This window comes from Phyllobates terribilis, unplaced genomic scaffold (genome assembly GCF_046119375.1).
Source record: "Phyllobates terribilis strain yellow unplaced genomic scaffold, ASM4611937v1 Scaffold_30__1_contigs__length_15301838, whole genome shotgun sequence".
Classification (NCBI taxonomy): Eukaryota; Metazoa; Chordata; class Amphibia; order Anura; family Dendrobatidae; genus Phyllobates; species Phyllobates terribilis.
Genome location: NW_027362790.1, coordinates 11,137,659 through 11,158,718, shown reverse-complemented (window position 1 = coordinate 11,158,718; position 21,060 = coordinate 11,137,659). Strand labels below are relative to the sequence as shown.

At 43.6% G+C, this 21,060-nt stretch overlaps 3 non-coding genes and 1 pseudogene across 3 annotated transcripts; all 4 read left to right on the top strand.

Moving 5' to 3' along the window:
* The first annotated feature begins 10,782 nt into the window (after positions 1 to 10,782).
* LOC141179867 (U2 spliceosomal RNA) lies at positions 10,783 to 10,999 on the top strand (annotated as a pseudogene).
* A 1,114-nt stretch (positions 11,000 to 12,113) lies between these two features.
* LOC141179242 (U2 spliceosomal RNA) lies at positions 12,114 to 12,304 on the top strand. Its single transcript, XR_012255276.1, has one exon. It is a non-coding gene; the product is annotated as a U2 spliceosomal RNA (small nuclear RNA).
* Positions 12,305 to 13,419: 1,115 nt separating this feature from the next.
* On the top strand, positions 13,420 to 13,610 carry LOC141179241 (U2 spliceosomal RNA). Its single transcript, XR_012255275.1, has one exon. It is a non-coding gene; the product is annotated as a U2 spliceosomal RNA (small nuclear RNA).
* A 6,390-nt stretch (positions 13,611 to 20,000) lies between these two features.
* Positions 20,001 to 20,191, top strand: LOC141179809 (U2 spliceosomal RNA). Its single transcript, XR_012255774.1, has one exon. It is a non-coding gene; the product is annotated as a U2 spliceosomal RNA (small nuclear RNA).
* Positions 20,192 to 21,060: the final 869 nt, after the last annotated feature.

Below are 21,060 nucleotides of genomic sequence, written 5' to 3'. Positions count from 1 at the left end.
AGGTGGTTTTAGAGGGGATTTAAGGCGGGTGCATGGGAGAGGTGTGTGCAAATTGAATGTGAGTTTGCTTGAGGATGAGAGAATTGTGAATGATTTTAAGAAAAAATATAGTTGGTGTAAATCTCAAAAGAGTAAGTTTGAAAGTGTGTTGGTGTGGTGGGATTGGATGAAGTATGAAGTGCAAAAGTTTTTTCGTCGATGGGGCTATAAAAAGGCTGCCATGGTTAGGAGTCAATATAAAGATTTAATGATGAGGGTGGAATGGCTAGAGAAAATGAGGATGTGTGGTGTGGATGTGGATGATTTGTTAAGAAGTGCGAGAGAGGATTTGAAGAGGACTTTGGAGAGGAAGGGAAGGGAAATAATTTTTAGGTCAAAGGTGGTCCATCTTGATAAAGATGGAAAGTGTTCAAGATATTTCTTTAAAAAAATAAATGGTAAGAAGGAGGGTATGGAGGAGATTTTTGATGTGGATGGTGTTTGTGTGAGTGGGGAGGATGTAATGAAGGAAGTGGTCACGTTTTATGCTGAGTTGTTTGGCAGGAAGTGGGTGGATGAGAGTTTGAAAGAAGAAGTGCTTAAGACTTTGGATTGTAAGGTGGATAAGGATGGATGTTCTGGTCTATGTGAGGCAGTGATTGAGGAGGAAGTTAAGAAAGCGGTGTTTGGTGCAAGGAAAAATGTGACGCCTGGGAAGGATGGTTTGCCTGTGGAGCTATATGTTATGATGTGGGAAGTGATGGGTATGGATTTAGTGGAAGTGTGTCAGTTTATGTGGGAGAATGGGATGCTTGCGGGTTCAATGAAGGAGGGAGTGGTGGTCTTAATCCATAAGAAAGGGGATAAAAGGTGTTTGAGTAATTGGAGGACAATTACGCTTCTGAACGCCGATTACAAGGTATTCAGTAAAATTTTGGCGTGTCGGATGCGTGTGGTTGTAGCTGATGTGATTGGTAAAGATCAAGTGTGTGCAGTGCCTGGTAGATGTATGACGGATAATCTGTGTCTTTTAAGAGATGTGTTGTGGGATTGTAAAGTAAGAAAGCAGAAGTGTATGGTGATGGCTGTTGGCTTTGAAAAGGCGTTTGATCGCGTGTCTCATGTGTTTCTATTTGAGGTTTTGCGTAGAATGGGTTTTCCGGAGAAATTTGTGCGTGCCGTGAGAGGATTGTATGGGGAGGTGATGAGTGAATTTCTGGTGAATGGGTTTTTGAGTGAGAAAGTGTGTATTAGGTCTGGTGTGAGGCAAGGTTGTCCCATGTCACCGGTATTATTTGTGTGTGTGATTGAGCCACTGCTGTGTATGATTCGGAAAGAGAAAGTGATGCGTGGTTTGTTAGTGCCAGGGAGTGGTGGAATGACTGTGAAAGTCTTAGGATATATGGATGATGTAGTAGTGGTGAGTGAGAGTGTGGCCTCTATGGAGAGAGTAAAATTGTTGTTGAATTTTTTTTGTGGCGCGTCAGCGTTTCGTGTGAATTGGAACAAATGCATGTTTAAATGTTTTGGTGACAATAGGATTAAGATGGATGGTGTGGCTGGTGTGGATGGTGCAATTAAAGTGTTGGGAGTTTTTTTTAATGATGATTTGAAAGGTTATGAGAGTTGGGATGAATGTGGTGAGCGGATTGTGCGGAAGATGAATTTTTGGAAGTTACGTTCTTTGTCTTTGGTAGGGAAGGTTCTTATTATTAAGGCTGTTATTCTCCCTATTTTGCTTTATGTTTCTTGTATTTTTCCAGTGCCCTATAGGAAAATTAAAAAAGTGGAGAAACTAATTTTGTGTTTTTTTGGGGCAGTAGGATGGAAAGACTTAAGAGAGAGATTTTGTTTAAGCAATATTTGTATGGGGGACTAAAGTTTCCGAATATTGAAGTGTTTCTAACATTGCATTTTATTAAGACTACGGTCATTTTGATTGGGAAGAATAATAAAGGGGCATTTATGTGTAAGTATTTGGCTGGATGGATGCTGTATGGTCTGAATTGGGTGAAGCGTGATAAGAATGTGCCTGTTGCTTTTAAGTGTCCTGAGTAGTGTTGAGCGATACCTTCCGATATCAGGAAATATCGTATCGGATTGGATCGGGCCGATACCCAAAAAGTATCGGATATCGCCGATTCCGATACCGGAAACCAATGCAAGTCAATGGGACACAAATATCGGAATGAAAATAAACCCTTTCTTTCCTTGTAGGTTAATTCTACATGAAGTAAAACAACTAAGAATAATGTAGAATGACATGAAAAGCCGGCAATTCATCAGCGGCATACACCGGTACCCGACAATTTACAACAGAAAGAATAGAGCTTCACACATAGATTAGATAGATAGAAACATGTCAGTCACATATATATGAAGTACAGTGACTGTGTTGCTTACTGTACTTGTCATTTAGTGTAAAGGATTTATTAAAAAAAATATTAGTGTTTTCGTGCACCGTCTCTTTAAAAAAGCCGGCCGGCAATTCAGCATCTGTACCCGACAATTTATAACAGACAGAATAGAGAATCACACATAGATTAGATAGATAGAAACATGTCAGTCACATATATATGAAGTACAGTGACAGTGTTGCTTACTGTACTTGTCATTTAGTGTAAAGGATTTATTAAAAAAAAATATTAGTGTTTTCGTGCACCGTCTCTTTAAAAAAGCCGGCCGGCAATTCAGCAGCGGTACCCGACAATTTATAACAGAAAGAATAGAGCTTCACACATAGATTAGATAGATAGAAACATGTCAGTCACATATATATGAAGTACAGTGACAGTGTTGCTTACTGTACTTGTCATTTAGTGTAAAGGATTTATTTAAAAAAATAATAGTGTTTTCATGCACCGTCTCTTTAAGAAAGCCGGCCGGCAATTCAGCATCTGTACCCGACAATTTAGAATAGAAGGAATAGAGAATCACACATAGATTAGATAGATCGAAACATGTCAGTCACATATATATGAAGTACAGTGACAGTGTTGATTACTGTACTTGTCATGTAGTGTTAAAATAAAGGATTTATTTAAAAAAAAATTGGCGTGGGGTTCCCCTTAATTTTAGGCTCTAGCGGAGGTTAAGCAGACAGCTGGGGCAAATGTTTGAAGCCTGGGAAGGGGGTAATACCCACGGAGCTTCCCAGGCTACTAATATCAGCCCCCAGCTGAATACCTAGCCTTTACTAGCTATTAAAATGGGGGAACCCCCCCAAAAAAATAACGTGGGGTCCCCCCTAATTTAATAGCTAGCACAGGCTAGGCAGACAGCTGGGGGCTGATATTAATAGCCCAGGAAGGGTGCCATGAATATTGGCCCCCTCCCAGGCTAGAAACACCAGCCGTCAGCCGCCCCAGAAATGGCGCATCCATAGGATGCGCCAATTCTGGCACTTAGCCTCGCTCTTCCACGCTGCCCTGGTGCGGTGGCAGGGGGTAATAGGGTTGGGGTTGATGTCAGCTTATAATGCCAGCTGACATCAAGCCCAGGTTAGTAATGGAGAGGCGTCTATAAGACACCCCCATTACTAACCCCATAGTCAAAGTTAAAAGAAAACACAAACACCCAGAGTAAAGTCCTTTAATTGAAATAAAGACACAATTCTTTATTGTTCTAAATTAAACCATACTTACCATCACGCCCATTCCAGCTGAAGCCAACGATCTCCTGCAATAAAAGAAAAATAATAAAGCAACCTCATCCTTACCTTTCGATGGTTCCCAGGACAGCTCCAGCTCTGCTACATCGAGATGACAGGCTGGACCGCAGCAGAAAGCTGCCATCCAGCCTGTCATCCCGCAGACACTGAGAAGCGCAGGCATGCTTGCGCTCCTCAGTGTCTCTCTGTGACGTCATCCAGATGAGCCGAGTTCATGTCCAATGAACTCAGCTCACCTCATGCACGTCACTGACAGCGTGGGAAAATTCTCCTGCACTCAGCGCTTCAGCGTGAGAATTCTCCCACGCTGTCAGTGACATACATGAGGTGAGGTCATGTCCAATGAACTCAGCTCACCTCATGCACGTCACTGACAGCGTGGGAAAATTCTCACGCTGAAGCGCTGAGTGCAGGAGAATTTTCCCACGCTGTCAGTGACGTACATGAGGTGAGCTGAGTTCATTGGACATGACCTCGGCTCATCTGGATGCCGTCACAGCCAGACACTGAGGAGTGGAAGTATGCCTGCGCTTCTCAGTGTCTGCGGGATGACAGGATGGATGGCAGCGTTCTGCTGCGGTCCAGCCTGTCATCTCGATGTAGCAGAGCTGAAGCTGTCGTGGGAGCCATGGAAAGGTAAGGATGATGTTGCTTTATTATTTTACTTTTATTGCAGGAGATCGTTGGCTTCAGCTGGAATGGGCGTGGTGGTAAGTATGGTTTAATTTAGAACAATAAAGAATTGTGTGTTTATTTCAATTAAAGGACTTTTTTCTGGGTGTTGTGTTTTTTTAAATACTTTACTAGAAATTCATGGTGGTCATGTCTAATATTGGCGTGACCCCATGAATTTTGGGCTTAGGGCCAGCTGATAATGCCAAGCTGGCCTTAACCCCTTTATTACCCAGTGAGCCACCGCACCAGGGCCCTGGATGAGTTGGGTACAGCGCCAGAAGATGGCGCTTCTATGAACGCGCCATTTTCTGGGGCGGCTGCGGACTGCAATTTGCAGCGGGGGTGGCCCAGAAAGCTTGGGTCTCCCTGCGCTGCGGATTCCAGCTCCCAGCTGCCTAGTTGTACCTGGCTGGGCACAAAAATAGGGCGAAGCCCCACGCATTTTTTTTTTTTAATTATTTCATGCAATTCATGGAATAATTAAGAAAAAAAGGGCTTCCCTATATTGTTGTGTCCAACCAGGTACAAATAGGCAGCTGGTGGTTGGGGGCAGCCCATTCCTGCCTGCTGTACCTGGCTGGACACAAATATAGGGCGAAGCCCCACGTCAATTTTTTTTAAAATAAATCCTTTATTTTAACACTAAATGACATTTGAGGAGTTAATAAAGATGCAGTCCCTAAATTATTATTTATTTTTTAATTAATTTTTCCCAAAACTTTTGACGTGGGCTTCGCCATATTTTTGTATGCCAGCCAGGTACAGCATCCAGCCATTTTCCGGGGTGGCTGCGGACTGCAATTTTCAGCGGGGGGCAGAAAGCTTGGGCCTCCCTGCGCTGCAGATTCCATCCCCCAGCTGCCTAGTTGTACCTGGCTGGACACAAAAATAGGGAGAAGCTTCACGTATTTTTTTTTTTTTTAATTATTTCATGAAATTCATGAAATAATTAAGAAAAAAAGGGCTTCCCTATATTGTTGTGTCCAACCAGGTACAAATAGGCAGCTGGTGGTTGGGGGCAGCCCGTTCCTGCCTGCTGTACCTGGCTGGACACAAATATAGTGCGAAGCCCCACGTCAATTTTTTTTTAAATCATTTCAGGAAATTCATGAAATAATTTAAAAAAATTGATGTGGGGCTTCGCCCTATATTTGTGTCCAGTCAGGTACAGCAGGCAGGAACGGGCTGCCCCCAACCACCAGCTGCCTATTTGTACCTGGCCGGACACAACAATATAGGGAAGCCCTTTTTTTCTTAATTATTCCATGAATTTCATGAATTTAAAAAAAAAAAACGTGGAGCTTCGCCCTATTTTTGTGTCCAGCCAGGTACAACTAGGCAGCTGGGGGCTGGAATCTGCAGCGCAGGGAGGCCCAAGCTTTCTGGACCCCACCCGCTGCAAATTGCAGTCCGCAGCCGCCCCGGAAAATGGCGCATTCATAGAAGCGCCATCTTCTGGCGCTGTACCCAACTCATCCAGGGCCCTGGTGCGGTGGCTCACTGGGTAATAAAGGGGTTAAGGCCAGCTTGGCATTATCAGCTGGCCCTAAGCCCGAAATTCATGGGGTCACGCCAATATTAGACATGACCACCATGAATTTCTAGTAAAGTATTTAAAAAAAACACAAACACCCAGAAAAAAGTCCTTTAATTGAAATAAACACACAATTCTTTATTGTTCTAAATTAAACCATACTTACAGTCACGCCCATTCCAGCTGAAGCCAACGATCTCCTGCAATAAAAGAAAAATAATAAAGCAACCTCATCCTTACCTTTCCATGGCTCCCACGACGGCTCCAGCTCTGCTACATCGAGATGACAGGCTGGACCGCAGCAGAACGCTGCCATCCAGCCTGTCATCCCGCAGACACTGAGAAGCGCAGGCATACTTCCACTCCTCAGTGTCTGGCTGTGACGGCATCCAGATGAGCCGACAATGAACTCGGCTCACCTCATGTACGTCACTGACAGCGTGGGAGAATTCTCCTGCACTCAGCGCTTCAGCGTGAGAATTTTCCCACGCTGTCAGTGACGTGCATGAGGTGAGGTCATGTCCAATGAACTCGGCGCACCTCATGCACGTCACTGACAGCGTGGGAGAATTCTCACGCTGAAGCGCTGAGTGCAGGAGAATTTTCCCACGCTGTCAGTGACGTGCATGAGGTGAGCTGAGTTCATTGGACATGACCTCGGCTCATCTGGATGACGTCACAGAGAGACACTGAGGAGCGCAAGCATGCCTGCGCTTCTCAGTGTCCGCGGGATGACAGGCTGGATGGCAGCGTTCTGCTGCGGTCCAGCCTGTCATCTCGATGTAGCAGAGCTGAAGCTGTCCTGGGAACCATGGAAAGGTAAGGATGAGGTTGCTTTATTATTTTACTTTTATTGCAGGAGATCGTTTGCTTCAGCTGGAATGGGCGTGGCGGTAAGTATGGTTTAATTTAGAACAATAAAGAATTGTGTCTTTATTTCAATTAAAGGACTTTTTTCTGGGTGTTTGTGTTTTTTTTAAATACTTTACTAGCAATTCATGGCGGTCATGTCTAATATTGGCGTGACCCCATGAATTTCGGGCTTAGGGCCAGCTGATAATGCCAAGCTGGCCTTAACCCCTTTATTACCCAGTGAGCCACCGCACCAGGGCCCTGGATGAGTTGGGTACAGCGCCAGAAGATGGCGCTTCTATGAACGCGCCATTTTCCGGGGCGGCTGCGGACTGCAATTTGCAGCGGGTGGGGCCCAGAAAGCTTGGGTCTCCCTGCGCTGCAGATTCCAGCCCCCAGCTGCCTAGTTGTACCTGGCTGGACACAAAAATAGGGCGAAGCGCCACACATTTTTTTTTTTAATTATTTCATGAATTTCCTGAAATAATTAAAAAAAAATTGACGTGGGGCTTCACACTATATTTGTGTCCAGCCAGGTACAGCAGGCAGGAACGGGCTGCCCCCAACCACCAGCTGCCTATTTGTACCTAGCCGGACACAACAATATAGGGAAGCCCTTTTTTTCTTAATTATTCCATGAATTTCATGAAATAATTAAAAAAAAAAAAACGTGGAGCTTCTCCCTATTTTTGTGTCCAGCCAGGTATAACTAGGCAGCTGGGGGATGGAATCTGCAGCGCAGGGAGGCCCAAGCTTTCTGCCCCCCCCCCCCGCTGAAAATTGCAGTCCGCGGCCGCCCCGGAAAATGGCGTGTTCATAGAAGCTGGATGCTGTACCTGGCTGGCATACAAAAATATGGCGAAGCCCACGTCAAAAGTTTTGGGAAAAATTTATTAAAAAATAAATAATAATTTAGGGACTGCATCTTTATTAAGTCCTCAAATGTCATTTAGTGTTAAAATAAAGGATTTATTTTAAAAAAAAATGGCGTGGGATCCCCCATAATTTTAGTCTCTAGCGGAGGTTAAGCAGACAGCTGGGGCAGATGTTTGAAGCCTGGGAAGGGGGTAATACCCACGGAGCTTCCCAGGCTACTAATATCAGCCCCCAGCTGAATACCTAGCCTTTACTAGCTATTAAAATGGAGGACCCCCCCCAAAAAAATGACGTGGGGGCCCCCCTAATTTTAGTCTCTAGCGGAGGTTAAGCAGACGGCTGGGGCAGATGTTTGAAGCCTGGGAAGGGGGTAAAACCCACGGAGCTTCCCAGGCTACTAATATCAGCCCCCAGCTGAATACCTAGCCTTTACTAGCTATTAAAATGGGGGACCCCCCCCAAAAAAATGACATGGGGTCCCCCCTATTTTAATAGCTAGCAAAGGCTAGGCAGACAGCTGGGGGCTGATATTAATAGCTCAGGAAGGGTGCCATGAATATTGGCCCCCTCCCAGGCTAGAAACACCAGCCGTCAGCCGCCCCAGAAATGGCGCATCCATAGGATGCGCCAATTCTGGCACTTAGCCTCGCTCTTCCACGCTGCCCTGGTGCGGTGGCAGGGGGTAATAGTGGTGGGGTTCATGTCAGCGCCAGCTGCCATGAAGCCCAGGTTAGTAATGATGGCCGTCTATATGACACCCCCATTACTAACCTACAAAGTGTTAAAAAGAAAAAACACACTACACCCAGAAAAAAAAAATTTATTTGAAATAAAACACCATTTTATTTAATTCTTAGTTTACTAAAAAAAAAATAGTTACCTGTCCACGTTCCTGCGCTCATCTCCCATGCACAGCTGTCACATCTGGAGATGGTGACAGCTGTGCATGGCTGCTGTAAGCTCACGCTGCCGGGAACACGTCCGCTCCCGGCAGCGGGAGCCACTGACTGAGGTCACCGGAGTGCATTCAAGCAGCGCAGCTCCGGAGACCTCCTTTACGGCAGTGCTGTACCGTGGGAATTTCTCACGATACAGCAGTGCCGTAAAGGAGCTAACCGGAGCAGCGCTGCCTGAACTCCGGTGAACCCTTACGGCCCCGTCATTCTAGCGGCGGCAGCGGTTCAGAGCGGTCACATTCTATGTGGCTGCTCTGAACTGGAGATCTTCGTGGGACACTCGTGGACTGCTACGGAGGGGTAAGGATAAGGTTGTGGTTTATTATTTTATATTTTATTACAGGAGATCGATGGCTTCGGGGAATTAGGTGTCTAGGTGAGTATAGGTGTAGTTTTTTATTTTTTACTTTATTTTAGGTGGCGATCGGCGGGGACAGGTAATGTATGAACTAATTTCTTTTAGGTAACCACTGGCCACCAATGACATGTATTTAAAATTTATTGGGGACACAGTAGGGCAATTTAAATAGCAGGATCAGGCTGATGGGAACTACTGCTCCCATCGAGCTGATCCTGCTGGCAGGAGTGGACGGGGGACAGACATAGGCCGATGGGAGTAGTAGTGTCACATCGGCCTATGTCTGCCTGCACGCACAGACACCCCGCACACACACCCGCACACACACACCCCGCACACACACACACCCCGCACACACACACACACCCCGCACACACACACACACCCCGCACACACACACACACCCCGCACACACACCCCGCACACACTAATCATGACGGGTTTGGGAGGAGTGGCTGACCTGTGCGGCCGTGGGAAAGTTGATGTGAGTTCATGCAGTCAAGCATGAACTCACATGAACCCTCTGAGGGCACCGCGGCTACTTCAAATTAACAGCTGATCGGCATCACCTGATACCTCAGCTGTTCATTTGAAATAACCGGCGGGAAAGCGCAGCACAGAACGGGAAAGCCGGCGGTGAAGTCTTTTCACTGCCGGCTTCCCCGCCCGGGTCCTTCGCTCCTTGGTGCTGCACTCCCCGCCCGGTCCTAATTTACGATTGGGATTGGAGGTGGCGAGGGGAGCGGAGGATCGGGGTGGGAGGCTGCGGGGAAGCAGTATGGGGCTGCGTGATTGTTTAAAAGCCGGCGGCTTTTTACCGCGCGCCGGCTTTTAAACAGTCAGGAGAATTCTCCCACGCTGGGATGGCATTCTGATGACAAGCTGGATCGCAGCTGAGCGCTGCCATCCAGCTTGTCATCCTTCACAGACACTGCAGAGCGCAGGCATTATGGGAACTTCCGATTCCGGTATTCGATATTATAAAAGTATCGGAATTAAGTATCGGAATTCCGATACAGTGAATATCGGCCGATACCCGATATTTCAGTATCGGAATGCTCAACACTAGTCCTGAGTGGTATGGTTTGATTGAGAAGTTTGTGAGGAAGAATGATTTGTTAGCAGTTGCAATGAAAGACTTTATGTTGGTTAAGAAGGTGATGGGGAAGATGTGTGTGAATGAGTGTGAGAGTAATGTGGTGGGATTGCGTTCTATGGAAGTTGCGCGGGTATGGAAGAAGTTAAGCATTCAAGGTGTGTCGAATAGACAGCGAGATATAGTATGGATGGGCCTTCATAATATTTTGCCAGTGAGGGATTTTCAGAAGAAAAGAGATCTCATAAGATCTGCAGTATGTCCAAGGGATGGTTGTGGAGCGAATGAGACGGTGAGGCACCTTATGTGGGATTGTAATTTTGCGTATGATGTGTGGAAAGGTGTGGGTGGACTGTGTAAAGGGGTTGCTGGTGTGAAGTTTATTGATTGGAGAGTGGCTATGTTTGGTTTTGGTGCTAGTCGTCGTGGCCTAGAAAGGATGATGTGGTTTATTATGGTGTGTGTGCAGGAGAGCTTGTGGGATGTGAGAAATTTGTGTGTGTTTAAAAGAGTAAATTTAACAGTAAATGATTGTATTAGGTTGATCTTAGCAAGACTATATGTAATCTATTTGTGGGATACAAGAGAAGGTGGTGGTGGTGGAACAGATTCTGAAGGTGTGTGGAAATACCTTAAGTGGCAGGATATGGTTAAATACCGTTGATATTTTTTCTGGAAATGTCTCTGGCATAGGATTACTTGTTTGTATTTTTGTTGAATAATACTTTAATAAAGAAACCACAATGATGCTTATGAAGTGGCAGTATAACTTATGACGAAGTCTGGTTAACTGTTTGCTTATATCTAAACCTGAGTGGTTTTAAAAAAAAAAAAAAAAAAAAAAAAAAAATCTGTTCTTATCAGTTTAATATCTGATACGTCCCCTATCTGGGGACCATATATTAAATGGATTTTTAGAACAGGGAGATGGAAAAAGAGCTTGCTCTGTCCACTCCACGCATTGACCTGGTATTGCAGTATCTCCAGGACCGGTGCACCCCTTCTTTAATGCAGTTTCTAAAATCAGAAAGAATTGAATTCAATGTTTTTTGTTCATTTTGCTTGTTTGTCGGAATTTGGGATGGACTCTTTGGCTTTGCTTTTCTTCTCCTCATTGGATTTTTCATGTTCAAAGTTGCAGAAGCCAGATTACAAGCTCATTTTGGTTCAACTTCAGCAACTGTGCATTGCATTGCCATGTAATGTGATGCAATGCTATCTTTCTAGCTCTCCTTTTTACTTCCTTTTGGATAAACAGACATATTAGGCAAGCATTTTGGAGCTTTCACCTAAATAACTACAGGTGGTGAGATAAGCTGCACAATATAATTGACCTTTCAGTATATTGTTGCACACACACCATCTATTTAGCAAATGCCCTTGTTATCAACAGCAGCCTTTTAAACTCACCTGAGCTAACAGGTATGTGCGCTGGTTACTCTGCTGCGCTTAAAATTTCTTTTTTGGTTTGCTACAATGCCTTTTCTGAAACGTTGTCTCCTTCTGCTGGAACACTGACTTCTTTCATTTAATGCCTGCAGACTATAAAAGAGAACCCAACCCAAAAAGTTTGGTTGATTAGTCTGTGGCATTCTGTTAAACTGTTGCTTATGGCGGTCTCTGTGAGCTTCTCAGCGACATTCAGCCAGCCAGGTATCCTGCCTGCAGTAGATGGAATGTGGCAATGGAACGCTGGCTGCGCGTGTCATAATAGGCTCTGAGCCTTTATATACCTGTGCACAGCAGCAGCCACCTTCAGTCTGCTGCTGGACAGCCAGCAGCAGCAGCAGCAGGAGAGGTATGTAATCAGGAGCCCTCCTGCTAAGGGTAGACAGCTGCTCGTTCCACCCCACCCCCCGCCTTAATTGGTTCTCCTCCCTTCCAACGGTGTTGAGGCGGGTGGGAACAGCAGGGGGTGAAGGTGCTGTGTTTAAAGAGGTGGAGTTATGCAGATCTAAAACGCGTGGATTGCAGCAGCAGCAAGCCGAAAAGTGCAGGCATGTAAGGGATCTAGAGGTTGACAACATGTCTTCTTAACGGGAGTCCAGGAGCTCATCTCCACAAATGGACTTTTCAGGATCCTTGGGTGGCTCCGTAGTTTGAAACCAATTCTGGTTATCGCTTCTCGGCCTTTTGGCTAAGATCAAGTGTAGTATCTGTTCTTATCAGTTTAATATCTGATACGTCCCCTATCTGGGGACCATATATTAAATGGATTTTTAGAACAGGGAGATGGAAAAAGAGCTTGCTCTGTCCACTCCACGCATTGACCTGGTATTGCAGTATCTCCAGGACCGGTGCACCCCTTCTTTAATGCAGTTTCTAAAATCAGAAAGAATTGAATTCAATGTTTTTTGTTCATTTTGCTTGTTTGTCGGATTTTGGGATGGACTCTTTGGCTTTGCTTTTCTTCTCCTCATTGGATTTTTCATGTTCAAAGTTGCAGAAGCCAGATTACAAGCTCATTTTGGTTCAACTTCAGCAACTGTGCATTGCATTGCCATGTAATGTGATGCAATGCTATCTTTCTAGCTCTCCCTTTTTACTTCCTTTTGGATAAACAGACATATTAGGCAAGCATTTTGGAGCTTTCACCTAAATAACTACAGGTGGTGAGATAAGCTGCACAATATAATTGACCTTTCAGTATATTGTTGCACACACACCATCTATTTAGCAAATGCCCTTGTTATCAACAGCAGCCTTTTAAACTCACCTGAGCTAACAGGTATGTGCGCTGGTTACTCTGCTGCGCTTAAAATTTCTTTTTTGGTTTGCTACAATGCCTTTTCTGAAACGTTGTCTCCTTCTGCTGGAACACTGACTTCTTTCATTTAATGCCTGCAGACTATAAAAGAGAACCCAACCCAAAAAGTTTGGTTGATTAGTCTGTGGCATTCTGTTAAACTGTTGCTTATGGCGGTCTCTGTGAGCTTCTCAGCGACATTCAGCCAGCCAGGTATCCTGCCTGCAGTAGATGGAATGTGGCAATGGAACGCTGGCTGCGCGTGTCATAATAGGCTCTGAGCCTTTATATACCTGTGCACAGCAGCAGCCACCTTCAGTCTGCTGCTGGACAGCCAGCAGCAGCAGCAGCAGGAGAGGTATGTAATCAGGAGCCCTCCTGCTAAGGGTAGACAGCTGCTCGTTCCACCCCACCCCCCGCCTTAATTGGTTCTCCTCCCTTCCAACGGTGTTGAGGCGGGTGGGAACAGCAGGGGGTGAAGGTGCTGTGTTTAAAGAGGTGGAGTTATGCAGATCTAAAACGCGTGGATTGCAGCAGCAGCAAGCCGAAAAGTGCAGGCATGTAAGGGATCTAGAGGTTGACAACATGTCTTCTTAACGGGAGTCCAGGAGATCATCTCCACAAATGGACTTTTCAGGATCCTTGGGTGGCTCCATAGTTTGAAACCAATTCTGGTTATCGCTTCTCGGCCTTTTGGCTAAGATCAAGTGTAGTATCTGTTCTTATCAGTTTAATATCTGATACGTCCCCTATCTGGGGACCATATATTAAATGGATTTTTAGAACAGGGAGATGGAAAAAGAGCTTGCTCTGTCCACTCCACGCATTGACCTGGTATTGCAGTATCTCCAGGACCGGTGCACCCCTTCTTTAATGCAGTTTCTAAAATCAGAAAGAATTGAATTCAATGTTTTTTGTTCATTTTGCTTGTTTGTCGGATTTTGGGATGGACTCTTTGGCTTTGCTTTTCTTCTCCTCATTGGATTTTTCATGTTCAAAGTTGCAGAAGCCAGATTACAAGCTCATTTTGGTTCAACTTCAGCAACTGTGCATTGCATTGCCATGTAATGTGATGCAATGCTATCTTTCTAGCTCTCCCTTTTTACTTCCTTTTGGATAAACAGACATATTAGGCAAGCATTTTGGAGCTTTCACCTAAATAACTACAGGTGGTGAGATAAGCTGCACAATATAATTGACCTTTCAGTATATTGTTGCACACACACCATCTATTTAGCAAATGCCCTTGTTATCAACAGCAGCCTTTTAAACTCACCTGAGCTAACAGGTATGTGCGCTGGTTACTCTGCTGCGCTTAAAATTTCTTTTTTGGTTTGCTACAATGCCTTTTCTGAAACGTTGTCTCCTTCTGCTGGAACACTGACTTCTTTCATTTAATGCCTGCAGACTATAAAAGAGAACCCAACCCAAAAAGTTTGGTTGATTAGTCTGTGGCATTCTGTTAAACTGTTGCTTATGGCGGTCTCTGTGAGCTTCTCAGCGACATTCAGCCAGCCAGGTATCCTGCCTGCAGTAGATGGAATGTGGCAATGGAACGCTGGCTGCGCGTGTCATAATAGGCTCTGAGCCTTTATATACCTGTGCACAGCAGCAGCCACCTTCAGTCTGCTGCTGGACAGCCAGCAGCAGAAGCAGCAGGAGAGGTATGTAATCAGGAGCCCTCCTGCTAAGGGTAGACAGCTGCTCGTTCCACCCCACCCCCCGCCTTAATTGGTTCTCCTCCCTTCCAACGGTGTTGAGGCGGGTGGGAACAGCAGGGGGTGAAGGTGCTGTGTTTAAAGAGGTGGAGTTATGCAGATCTAAAACGCGTGGATTGCAGCAGCAGCAAGCCGAAAAGTGCAGGCATGTAAGGGATCTAGAGGTTGACAACATGTCTTCTTAACGGGAGTCCAGGAGCTCATCTCCACAAATGGACTTTTCAGGATCCTTGGGTGGCTCCGTAGTTTGAAACCAATTCTGGTTATCGCTTCTCGGCCTTTTGGCTAAGATCAAGTGCTTTATTGCAGGAGATTGTGGTTGAAGGGCACTCGGGTACCCCTCTCCTTGGCCTGGCAGGATCGTCCACTTTGGTGGACTTAACCTGCTTGCTGCTATTAGGGAGAGGGCTTAGTCCCAGGGTAACGAGTTGCGATCCCCCAGCTTCCAGGTGTTTTTCGCTGCAAGAACACTGGGAGCGCAGATTGCAAGCGGCTGCAATTTGCAACCTTGTTGCGTTTTTCCATGGAGGTTGACCCTAACCTCGTGCCTCTTTATGCGAGGCTAAAAAACTCTATCTGAGTTCACTTCACGGCGGGTGGCTCGGATATGAGGAAATTAGGGTATGTAGTCCAGGACGTGCTCAGGAACCTTCTTGGCGTACAAAGGAATGAAATTCTCTCCATCCAGGATTATCCCAGAAGAGGTGACTATGACATCACATTCACCGGAGAAGGTATTTTTAGAGATGTACTAGAAAAGTTAAAAAAAGTTGAAAATAGTCCTGTTTTGAAAGGGATACAAATTGTTGAGCACGTCCTGGATGAGGTAAGACTGGTTATTGTAAAAATATTTTCGCCCTTTGTTTCTGCTCCAGAAGTAATGTCATTTCTAGCAATTTATTTTAAAAGTGTTAAATGTATTGGGAAGATATTAAACGAATATAACATATGGACATCTAAGTGGAAATTCCTTGTGAAGTGTACAAGAGATCCAAATACACCAGGTGGTATACGGCTCCCCCCTGCCCGTTTCAAAATTGGGCAAACAAATGGGGATTTCTTCTTTTCTGGGATGCCAGTATATTGCAGAAATTGTGGGCGCTATGGTCATTCAAAAGAAAACTGTCATGTATCATGTAGAAATTGTGCTAGTGAAGAACATGAGACAAAAGAATGCCCTAAGGAAAAGAAATGCAGTTTTTGCCAGACTCCAGGTCACTTTTATTTTTCTTGCCCTCACAGATTTCGGGAAGATGAGCAAAAGTTGAAGTCCAAGACGTCCGACCAAGGACCAAAAGATCAGACCACCCCTCAGGAGGAGGAACAACAACCTGGAGCCTCTGGAGACAATAAGGGCGTACCAAATAGTGAAGTGTCTCCAGAGTCTATGACAGGTAAAATACCAAATCCCAAAACCTGGCTGCAGGACCTGCGGGAGTCCAAAAGTAGGGCTGAGAAGGAGCAGAAGGGCACTACTGGTAAGGTCAAAAGGGACCGGCAAAAGGCCGACACAGAAGCCCATGCCCAGTCTGGGTCTCCTAGTGCTGAGGGCGCTGAGTGGATAAAGGTGGGTCCTAAGAAAAAGAAAAAGGGTGGTTCGGAGGAGGCAGCAGGAGGTGAACAGATGGACACTTCTCCAGAAGGGGACGTGGACGCTGGACCCTCAGGGGTTTTGGTCTCCGCTGCTACAGGTGGGGACCGGGATCTTGCTGCCTCTGAAGAGTCAGAGGCTCTGCCTTGTGCGCAACCTCCTCCTATAGGACGACCTTCTACAGGTCAAACAGGGGCGGCGGAACCCCTCGGGGACCCACCTGATGAGGAACTGCATGGCCAGCCAATGGAGACCCAGCGGGTTCTGCCAGCCAGCCCTCTGAGCTATGCCAGTGTAGCGTCGGGTTTATATAAATGTGGTAATCTTTCCTCCTCCACGGAGACTCTCGTGACGATACTATCAGATGAGGAGGGAGGCGCAAGCCCAGTGGTCTGATCAGGTTCATCGGACAGGTAAATCCGTTGCTCTTAGTTACCTAAGTAAAATTTCTACATTTTCTAATGATGGCTGAACTGAAAGGTATTTCCCTCAACGTGAGAGGCATAAAATCTAACACGAGAAGAACTGCTCTTTTTAATTTTTTTACGTGTTTTACTGCATCTGTATTTTTTCTGCAAGAATGTAATATCCCACATGAAATGTCATATCAAAAATATAAAGATGAGTGGAAGTGTGGGCCATCTGTCTGGTCCGGATCGAATGCTGCAGGATCAGCGGGTGTAGCCATACTTTTTAAAGGGAACGTTTTAATTGATTTTATTCAGGAAATTTTACCAGGTCGTATTTTATTAGTAAAAGCTTTTATTGATGGTATTAGATGGCAGTTTTTAAATTTTTATGGATCCCCAGAGAAAAATGAAAGAGCCGAAATGCTTGATCTTTTACCATTATTTATTAATAACTCTGAACCTTTTATCTTAGCAGGGGATTTTAATTGTGTTTTAAAAGGTGAAAACCGGCGCTCCAGCTCTGTAAGCAGGAACTACGATAAAACCTCAGGTATGCTACATGATATAGTCAAAGATGCTAAATTGATAGACATATATAAAGAGTGTCATAGTGACAGCCCAGAGGACGCCGGTTTCACTTGGAGCAATGCTAATTGTAGCTCTAGGATTGATTTTATTTTTGGTTCAGATAAAACAATACCTGCCAAATGTGAAGTTTTAGCTAATATATTTTCAGACCATAAACTTTTATCCTTTACCATAAAAGTAAATGACAACAAAAAATGTGGTAAGAAAAGCTGGAAAATGAACGTATCCCTTTTAACCGACCCGCAGATTTTATCAGATTTTATTGAGTTTTATAGGAAATGTAGAAAAGGGAAAAAAACAAATGAGACTATGAGTGTATGGTGGGATAGAATGAAAGTAAAAATAAAAGACTTTTTTATTAAAAAGAGTATATGTAGAGCCAAAGAAAAATATGAAGAATATAGAATTTTAAATACCCGCCTACAAACATTATTTAAGCTCAGAGACAATGGGATAGATGTACAACTTGATATTTCAAACTTAAAAGAAGAGATTTCAAAATGGCTAGAACAAAAAGGAAAAGAGATAATTTTTCGTTCTAGAGTACAACATATAGAAGAAAATGAAAAGTGTTCCAGATATTTTTTTAGGAAAAATAAAAAAGAAAAAGTGATAATTGACCATATAGATGGTGAGAATAATATAAAAAATATGCTGGGTAAAGTTGAGGTTTTTTTTTCTAATCTTTTTAATGGAAAAAATATAGATAATAAATTAATGGATGATTCGCTGCAAGGACTAACAGCTGTTTTAGATCCCGCATCCCAAGAGTTTTTATCCCAAGTTTTAACGGAACAAGAAGTGTTAAAAACTATTAAAAGTTTTAAAACTGGAAAGGTCCCTGGTCCTGATGGCATCCCAATAGAATTTTATGTATGTTTTTATGATATTTTAAAAGATGATTTGTTTTATTTGTTTACTGAGGTTTTTAATAATAAGGTTTTATTAAATTCCTGGAAGAAAGGTGAAGTCTCCCTCCTATACAAAAAAGGTGATAAATCAAAATTAGAAAACTGGAGACCAATAACACTTTTAAATTGTGACTATAAAATAATGGCTAAAATTTGTGCAAATCGTCTAAAAGAAGTCATCAGCAAAGTTATTCATTCTAATCAAGTGTGTGGGGTGCCGGGGCGCAGTATATGGGACAATCTGAATTTAGTGAAAGACTGTATTGAGGATGTGAAAGACAGAAAGGGGAAAATGGCGATGTTATCTATTGATTTTGAAAAAGCATTTGACCGTGTCTCACACTTTTATCTTTTTAAAGTTTTAGAGAAAATGGGCATACCAGAAGGGTTTTTACTATCGCTTAAAGCATTTTACAAGGATTGTACAAGTAAGATTTTAGTGAATGGTTTTAAGACACAAGAGGTATTTTTACGGTCAGGGGTGAAACAGGGATGCCCTCTGTCCCCCCTACTGTTTATCTGTGCACTGGAACCAATGTTATGTGCAATACGCCAAAATAAACAGATATGCGGTGTCCCTCTGCCTGGAAGCGGTGGTTTGGAGGCCAAGGTTGTAGGCTACATGGATGACGTGGCGGTCTTGTGTACAGATGCACCATCACTTACGGCCACTCTCCATCAAGTGCAATCCTTTTGTCTAGCTTCTGGTTTTAAAATCAATTTTAATAAGTGTAACATTTTAAGTGTTGGGGGGATGATTTTACGTGATGTACCAATTAATGTCTCCGAATCCATTTCCATTTTAGGTATATCATTCACTGAAAATAATGATGGTTATAATAGTTGGGAAACAGTTACACAGAAAGTAAATACGAAAATATGTATGTGGAACATGAGGAGACTTACAATGGAGGGTAAAGTATTGGTTTTAAAGATGGTGATTTTACCTCTTTTATTGTATCTTAGCATGGTTTTCCCCCCGCCTGTTAATGTTTTAAAAAAGATAACCAAAACCTGTTTTACCTTCTTTTGGAACTCAAAAATGGAAAAGCTGAAAAGAGAAATCGTGATGAAATCAAAAGTAAAAGGTGGTAAAGATTTTCCAGATTTTAATAGGTTTCTTTTAATCCATCTGTTCGTTTACTGTTTTAATGCCCTTTTTAAGAATCACTATTGGTCCTTTTTTATGCGTTTTAATACAGGATTTTTTATGAGAAAGTTTGGATGGTATGAAGTTAATATATCTGTGCCCCATGCTTTTAATTTGTCGACGCATTATGAGATTTTAAGGAAAATAGTGTCCGATTTTAATTTAGGGACTAAGAAAATAGAGGAATTAAGAAATAGTAAGAAATTAATTAAAGAAATACGTAAAAGTGAGGAAATATGTAATGTTGACAGATATGATGATGACAAATCTATGTCTATCTGGAAAATGATTAACGTTTTTTATCTTTTTAATGAACAGAGAGATCTGGCTTGGAGTTGCATGCACCGCTGTCTTCCTTGCCGGGCATTCCAATACAGAAGAGGATTTGTGAGGTCTGCCATCTGCCCAAGAACCGGATGCCAAGACGAGGAAACGGTGGAACATCTATTATGGACATGTAATTTTGCAAAGGATTTCTGGAGAAGACTGCTCCCCCTACTGGAAAGGGTGGCAGACCTCAAGGACTTTACATATAAAACTGTGCTATACGGACTTATGGAATGCCCCACAATGGACCAGTACACAATGGCTTGGAAGACAGTGAACTGCGCCAAGTCATCTCTCTGGAAAGCGCGCAACATTGCTATTTTTAAACAAGATGTTTTATCAGTGAATGATGTTTTAAGTTTATGTTTATGTGAAATGTATACTTATTATTTAATTGACAAAAAGAAGAATGTACATATTTCCAAAAAATGGCTTGTTGACCAATGGAACCTAATTATTTAAAATCTTTGTATTTTTTTGTTTTGTAAATTTCATTTGTCTTTTAACGTTTGGTATTTGTTTAATTATGCTTGTAATTTGTTAAAGTTTTAATAAACGGTTTTATCCCTCTGCAGGGGATAGCCAAATTAAAAAAAAAAAATCTGTTCTTATCAGTTTAATATCTGATACGTCCCCTATCTGGGGACCATATATTAAATGGATTTTTAGAACAGGGAGATGGAAAAAGAGCTTGCTCTGTCCACTCCACGCATTGACCTGGTATTGCAGTATCTCCAGGACCGGTGCACCCCTTCTTTAATGCAGTTTCTAAAATCAGAAAGAATTGAATTCAATGTTTTTTGTTCATTTTGCTTGTTTGTCGGATTTTGGGATGGACTCTTTGGCTTTGCTTTTCTTCTCCTCATTGGATTTTTCATGTTCAAAGTTGCAGAAGCCAGATTACAAGCTCATTTTGGTTCAACTTCAGCAACTGTGCATTGCATTGCCATGTAATGTGATGCAATGCTATCTTTCTAGCTCTCCCTTTTTACTTCCTTTTGGATAAACAGACATATTAGGCAAGCATTTTGGAGCTTTCACCTAAATAACTACAGGTGGTGAGATAAGCTGCACAATATAATTGACCTTTCAGTATATTGTTGCACACACACCATCTATTTAGCAAATGCCCTTGTTATCAACAGCAGCCTTTTAAACTCACCTGAGCTAACAGGTATGTGCGCTGGTTACTCTGCTGCGCTTAAAATTTCTTTTTTGGTTTGCTACAATGCCTTTTCTGAAACGTTGTCTCCTTCTGCTGGAACACTGACTTCTTTCATTTAATGCCTGCAGACTATAAAAGAGAACCCAACCCAAAAAGTTTGGTTGATTAGTCTGTGGCATTCTGTTAAACTGTTGCTTATGGCGGTCTCTGTGAGCTTCTCAGCGACATTCAGCCAGCCAGGTATCCTGCCTGCAGTAGATGGAATGTGGCAATGGAACGCTGGCTGCGCGTGTCATAATAGGCTCTGAGCCTTTATATACCTGTGCACAGCAGCAGCCACCTTCAGTCTGCTGCTGGACAGCCAGCAGCAGCAGCAGCAGGAGAGGTATGTAATCAGGAGCCCTCCTGCTAAGGGTAGACAGCTGCTCGTTCCACCCCACCCCCCGCCTTAATTGGTT